This window comes from Lolium rigidum, chromosome 7, assembly GCF_022539505.1.
Source record: "Lolium rigidum isolate FL_2022 chromosome 7, APGP_CSIRO_Lrig_0.1, whole genome shotgun sequence".
NCBI classification, from domain to species: domain Eukaryota; kingdom Viridiplantae; phylum Streptophyta; class Magnoliopsida; order Poales; family Poaceae; genus Lolium; species Lolium rigidum.
Genome location: NC_061514.1, coordinates 151,132,842 through 151,139,475, shown reverse-complemented (window position 1 = coordinate 151,139,475; position 6,634 = coordinate 151,132,842). Strand labels below are relative to the sequence as shown.

The 6,634-nt window shown below is 48.5% G+C and overlaps 1 long non-coding RNA gene across 2 annotated transcripts; it reads left to right on the top strand.

Moving 5' to 3' along the window:
• The first annotated feature begins 483 nt into the window (after window positions 1–483).
• Window positions 484–1,886, top strand: LOC124677633. 2 transcript variants are annotated; one of them, XR_006994154.1, is made up of 4 exons: window positions 484–711; window positions 1,152–1,238; window positions 1,315–1,434; window positions 1,628–1,886. It is a non-coding gene; the product is annotated as an uncharacterized LOC124677633 (long non-coding RNA). The 2 variants fall into 2 exon arrangements; XR_006994153.1 differs by lacking the exon at window positions 484–711 and having other exon boundaries at window positions 727–1,238.
• Window positions 1,887–6,634: the final 4,748 nt, after the last annotated feature.

Genomic DNA, 6,634 nt, shown 5'->3' with positions numbered 1-6,634 from the left:
TAGAAACACGGCAAATATAGCTATATCGTGTATCTTTTGGAAAAGGAACACGGCGAATGTCCCTTTACCGTGTGCAACGGTTAGGCACACGGCAAAGGTGCAGGGACTTAGGGTTTGGGCTGGCCGGATTGAATTGGATTTGGATAGGGGAAAAAAATCCCGCACCCGTCCCCCACCCGCGACCTCGCGCGCCGCCCCCAACCTCGCGCCGCCGTCGACCACCGCCGCACCCCACCTCGCGCCCGCGCCGCTGCTCCCCACCTCGCGCCCGCACAGGCCGCCCCTGCCCGCGCCCGCCGCCACCTGCTGCTGCTGCGAGCCCGCCGCCCGGGGCTGCTGCTGCGCTGCTGCTGCTCCGGCTGATCCAGCAGCAGGCCCTGATCCGTCGCGGCGGACGTGGCGGCGAAGGCGGACGGGGCCGCGGGCCGGCGCGCCCAAACGACCTCCAGCGACAGCGAGTTGCGGTGACTATTATCGACGCCGCCGTGCGCCGCGGCCTCCAGGCTACCGACGCGGGTACGTACGCAACCACCGCGAATCCACTTCGATTCCTCTCCCGCTCCGCCGCTCTTGGCGGCATTTTCTCCGCGATCGACACCCTCTAACGGCGGCATATGGTGTGTTTCTATTTCCTCCTCGTCGGTACTGGCTGGCCGCCGGAGATGCAGTTCCTCTTCGCGTGCACGGACGGCGACCTCGGCCGCGCCAAGGGTAAAATCCTGCTCCCCCGTAATGGCGTTGCTTCTCGATGTAGCGGTTAATTTTAGCCTTGATTTCTGCTAGGCCTCGCACGCCTTCCTCGCGTGGGATGGTGCTTAATTTGCGCGAGTACGTCGCTGGCTTTCCTGTTTCCTTTGGCTGCACAAATATGGCATGGTCGCGAGGTGTTCTGTAGCCGGATTGTGTTCTCTGATTGCGGATGCATGCACCTTTGTGTGTGCACGAGATCGAGCGACTTCTAATCTGTAGTTGGTGGAATCTGATTCATGGCAATGTTGCGTCGAGTTTCGGTCGGAAATCGCATTTCACCTTAAGTGTATTGAGTATTTCGATCTTGTTTTATGCACCAACCTTGGTGGATACGGGATACTATACTGCAAGTTTTGTGTCTTAACGACTAACGTGCTTCCTGTGAATATTGGGCCTTGAAGCCGTGGTAGATGCCATGGATGTGGCTGAGAGGGAGTCGCTTGCCTCTCGGGACTGGTCCTCCTCCTCCTCCTTTCACCTTCCCTTGGGTAAGTAGTCGGTACATATGCCATTTTGTTGTCTTTGCGTTTATTGTTAAATAATGCTCACCATTTGTTGTTGTAGTCATAGAGTTCGGTTGGCAGCTCTAACCATGCGGCCCAAGGTGAATTAGAAATCACACCGACCTCTCGTATGTCAGCTCAGCAAAGCACGAACATTGGGAACCAACGCACGTTGTTGCAGGTTAGTTCTCCTAAATTGGCGACTCACGCGCTTCTAAGTTTAGCCTCACTCGCTCTAGTCTTCAAACTCATCAAAATTGCAACTTCTCAAACATATATGACTTGTCAATCTCACTTTATTGTACAAACTTGTAAAAATTGCAACTTGTCAAAAATATATGATGTGCCAATCTCACAATGCCCTCTTGATTTAGGATGTGCAACATGATGCCCCTTGATCATCACCGGCGTGGCCAACATGTAGAGCCCTTGATCATCATGGTTTTCATGTGTTTGCGGAGGACATGTGGCTAGCTTTGCCTTATCTATATGGTGTTTATGTACTTTGCACTATGGATATGTAACCACTATGGACTATATGACTTCTTTGAACATTTGATTCATTTGATGGACTATGCGACTTGTATGGATATTTGATGAACTATGTGACTTCTATGGACCTTTGATGATCTATTTTGTTGTTATTTATGTGGTTATGATGATATGGTGACACCGGCTACGATGATATGGAGATATATGGTGATATATGATGATATTTGTGAGTTTTGAACTGTTATATGCAATTATGCATGCAGGGATTAAAAGGAAACAATCAAAAAAAAAACTGGGTGTGCCCTTTGCCGTGTGCATGCACACGGCAAAGAGCACACGTGGCAGCAGCCTGCGCATCCGGGGCGACCATTTGGTGGCACACGGCAAAGAGGGAGGCCTTTGCCGTGTTCCCTCGTCGGTGGCACACGGCAAATAAAGGGAAAGGGGTGAGCCGTGCCGTTTCTTCGCCGTGCTCGTCTCACGGTGTGGCACACGGCAAAGAAAAGATTTTGCCGTGTTCCTTGATGGTAGGCACACGGCAAAGATCATCTGACGTGGCGCCGTCTGTTAAGTCGAGATTCCGTCAACTGCATTTTTGCCGTGTTCTTGGGTGGAAGGCACACGGCAAAGGCTTTGCCGTGTTCCGCGCAGAAAGGCACACGGCAAAGGTCCTTTGCCGAGCTGTTTTTCGCCGTGTGGATTTTGCCGTGTTCCGCCACACGGTAAGGGCTTTGCCGTGTTCCGAAGGGCCTTTGCCGTGTATTTTGCCAACACGGCAAAGCCATGTTTTCCCGTAGTGGATACACTCATACTCCCTCCGTACCACACAAGATATCTCAATGTTATTCAATTTAGATGTATCCATACACTAAATCGAGTCTAAAGATATTCAACTTTTAACAAATTTAAGACACATTTTATGTGACGGAGGCCTCTTCCCATAAAACACGTCTTAAACTTATCTAAATGTAAACGAAATAGAGGGAGCAGTTTGCTATCTCCGCTGAGTGTGGTGCGTGGAGGGCTCGTCACAGGGGATTAACAACTTCGCGATAATGCAGGCGGCGGGCGGGCAGATCCCATCTCCACCGGCCTGAGCTCTGGGCCCCTCTTGCTCCGTTTGCCTCTCCGGTGGTAGGAGGGGAGGGGACCTCGTTCCTCCTCCGTTTTGTAGTTAGGGCTTGTCTGCTGTGGTGCGTCGTTGGGGTGGTGGGAGCGGCGCCTGGGTAAATAAATCTGCCTCGACTCCACTCCGACACCGGCGGCGACCTTCACGGCGACGTCTCGGAGTTGTTGGCAACGTGTGCTTGTCGATCTTTCAGGTCGGCAGCTTGGTTTTCTCGCCGTTCTTCGTTGTCGACGACGGCGGTGGGGGCCGGGGTGAGGTGGTTCTTCTGGAGCGAAGATGTTGGTCCAGAGGTGGTGGATATGCCTTTCTTCTCCGACTTCATCGATGGGAGGCGGCGTATCTTGGTCCAAGACATCACGGGGACGTCCCCCGGTCGACGTGCCACATCGACATGTGCCTCGCTGCTTGCAGCATGCCTGTTCATCGACTCACAAAGCCTCGTTGGCGATGGTGATTTTTTTTGGATCTTGCAAAGGTGGAGGCTCGGCGTCTCTTCTTACGTTCGTCTCGGCGGCGTTGGAATTGGACGGCGGCTGCTGGCTACGGTGGTTGCAGGAAATCTTAGGGATCGTTTTGTATTTCTCGGTCTTTTAGGATTTTATTTGTAGATTCAGGATAATCATTTTATTCTGGTTTGTCTTTTAGTTTCCACATGTGTTGCTTCATGTAATTTGGTTTTCGATTAATGAAATATATGGTTGCTCTCAAAAAAAAACTTCACGATAATGCGACGCTACAAGGAACCACACGCCAAGTCAGCTCCACGGGAACACAAAGTGTGGCAATGACCATGTGCATATCCTTTTAGCTAGTCTAAGGACCAATGTTGAACCCTTCGTGGGATTGCAAATATTCTAACACTTTCTAAGAAGTAAATATGAGTATAGAATACTTAAATGGCCATCACTATTTGTCATAGATATATGCTATCTTGTTATATACTCCCTCCGTTCCTTTCTATAATGCCTATTGGTTTTTAGCACGGAAATTAGCGCAAGCAATCATTTTAACAGAAAACCCCCTACCGATCTGAGAGAGGAAAAAGCAAAAGAAATCAGATCGGAGAAAATCGTGGACTTGCCATAACCGATCGCATGAGATGGAAACAGATCGCGTGAAGTACTCCCCTGCCCCGCTATTCGCTGGCGTGAAGGACTCCCACGATCTGTTTCCACGTTTTTAGCAGGTACGTTGATTGTTTCCAGAATTTTAGCAGCTACGTGATTGTTTCCTTATTTCTAGAACTTAAGCAAATTGGTGGAAGGGGGTTTCTGCAAAATAAACACAGCTTTACCCTTATAATATGAAACAAATGCAATAAAACAATAGGCATTATAGAAAGGAACGGAGGGAGTATATTTTGTTACCTTCATATTTTTATTTTTATTATCTAAATGACAAACTTTATTTATTAAATTTCATCAGATTGATGAAATTAAAGCACAACAACAACATCAAAGATTTTTTTCCAAGCAAGTTAGAGTAGGCTAGATATGAAACCCAACAGAAATAAAAGGAAGCCAAAAACAAGAACAAGATGAAAAAGAGAGTAACCTAAGATTCTGACACATGGAGTGCAAAAGTGCCTGATGGTGACAGATCTTTATGGAAACTGATATGGAGTGCAAAAGTGCCACCAAAACTGAAAGTGTTTGGCTGGAAGCTTGCCTCTGATACGCTTGGCGTGCAAGTGCATAGATGTAGTAGAAACATGGATATACTACCCACATGTACCATCTGCGGAATGGAACCTGAATCGGCCCATCACGCGTTGGTGACCTGCTCAAAGTCAAATGCTCTAAGAAGTTGCCTAAGGGAAGATTGGTCTCTGCCATCTAAAAGTATGTTCAGATACTCCGGTGTGGACTGGGTGCTTATACTCCTGAATCAATGCAGCGATGTAATGAGATCGAAGTTATTATTCTTATGGTGGCGATCTTGGCATCTAAGAAATAACTCGATCTTTGGCGACGGAAAATGCAGTGTTGAGCAATCAGCCTCATTTATTCAATCATATTTGACCTCTTTTATGCAGGTTAAAAAATCAAAGCTGGATCTGGACATCAAAGGGAAGAAAGCAGTAAACCAAATTCTTAAAAAGAGTTAAGGCCGTTGCGTTCCCTGCATCCTCAGCGCTTGGACGGCGCTCGCGTCGCCGTGGGGCCCGGTGTCGCTGTGTGGGCTGTCATTTGGGTCTGGCCCGCTGCTGCATGGTAGACGCGTGTTCTATTCGGGCCTACTCTATTCTTTCCGTCGGTGTGCGTGTTTGACTGACGGCGTTCTCGGAATCTCCTCTCTCTCTCGCTCGTCCCAGGCTCCCAGCCAAGGAGCTCAGGGCAGTTGCAGCCCGGCCAGGGGACACACCCTCACGAAGAGCGGCCGCATCGGACGGAACGAGCTGTTCTTCGACCAGATCGGGGCCGGGGGAGCAACGACGCGGCGGCTTGGGGAGGCGCCGGCGGGATCCGCCAGGAGAGTCGCCAGCCAACAGCCAAAACGAGGTGGTGATGGTCGAGGAAGGGACGGTGGCTGCCGGAATGGAGCGGCGGTGGTCGGGCAAGGCTGGCGGCGGCCGGAACGGGGTGGAAGCGACCAGATTGGGGGCTAAATGGGGTCGGATTGAGGCCAAATCAGACCAAGATCCCCAAGGAATACATTCAAGATTCAGCTATGGAGAAGGAGAGGTGGGAGAGCAGCCGGCGCACAGGAACTACAGCCTTCAACCTTTGAAGAAGAAATCGCCCCGAGATCACGGCTTCGGCTACCAGCCACTGGAGCACAGCAGAACGAGGTCCTACCTAAGGCCACACATGCAGTGTGCCATCACGACGTCCAATAGCTCTTTGCCGCCGGCCGAGCTGCCCGACTCTCCTGCTGTTGCGTCCTCCCAGTGAAACCCAGCTCTGAAGACACGAGACTGATCTGCATCTGTTTGCATCTTTCTTTGTTCGGATGGATGCTTATAGGTAAGAAAGTAATATACATTCTGTTTGTTCTTTGATTCTGACTTTCTCAATGCCTATCATGTGCTTGGGGAATGTATCATAAGAAGCGACCAATTTTTTTGTAGCTCTACTTATGCGTTCTGGTGTGAAAGTGTGGATGTCGGCATGGCTGTGAGGATATGTGGTTTGAACCTGGATTTTGGTAGTGTTGATTCTCAACAAGATTTTTTGGATGGCGCGCATTTGCCTTAGTTGCTTTTGTTATACATTATAATTGGAATAGTGAAGATATGCTATAACTGGTACGCAAAAGAGGTGTAATGAATTGAGACAAGACGATTCGGGTTTTAGCAAACAAATTCTGTTACGTTGTTTTTAGTTTAGTAGTTCTCCATAATCTTAAATGCCTACAGCTACATACAAAAAGGGAATGCAGCCAAGATTTAATTGTTATGAATTTCTAGATTTATGTATAGAGATGATTTTTCTTTAGATAAAGATAGATGGTGCTTCATATTTATGACTCAGTAGTAGTTTCAACCTCACAATTGTTGTTCTATTAGTATACAAACTGATTCAGTTATTACTGATAACAAGCACTCAAGCACATGTTGCTTAATTTTGTCAAAGATTTGTATTTGATATTTACCATGTTCTTAAAGAGAAGCCAATGAAAATAGCGTAGCAAAAATGGGGTTTCAATATTTCATTATTCATTTGTTACAGACTTACAGTAGTAGGTGATTTGCACCCAGCTGCTTAAGTAACACGTTTTATTTCAGGAAACCAAAATCACACAATCTAGCATGTTCCTG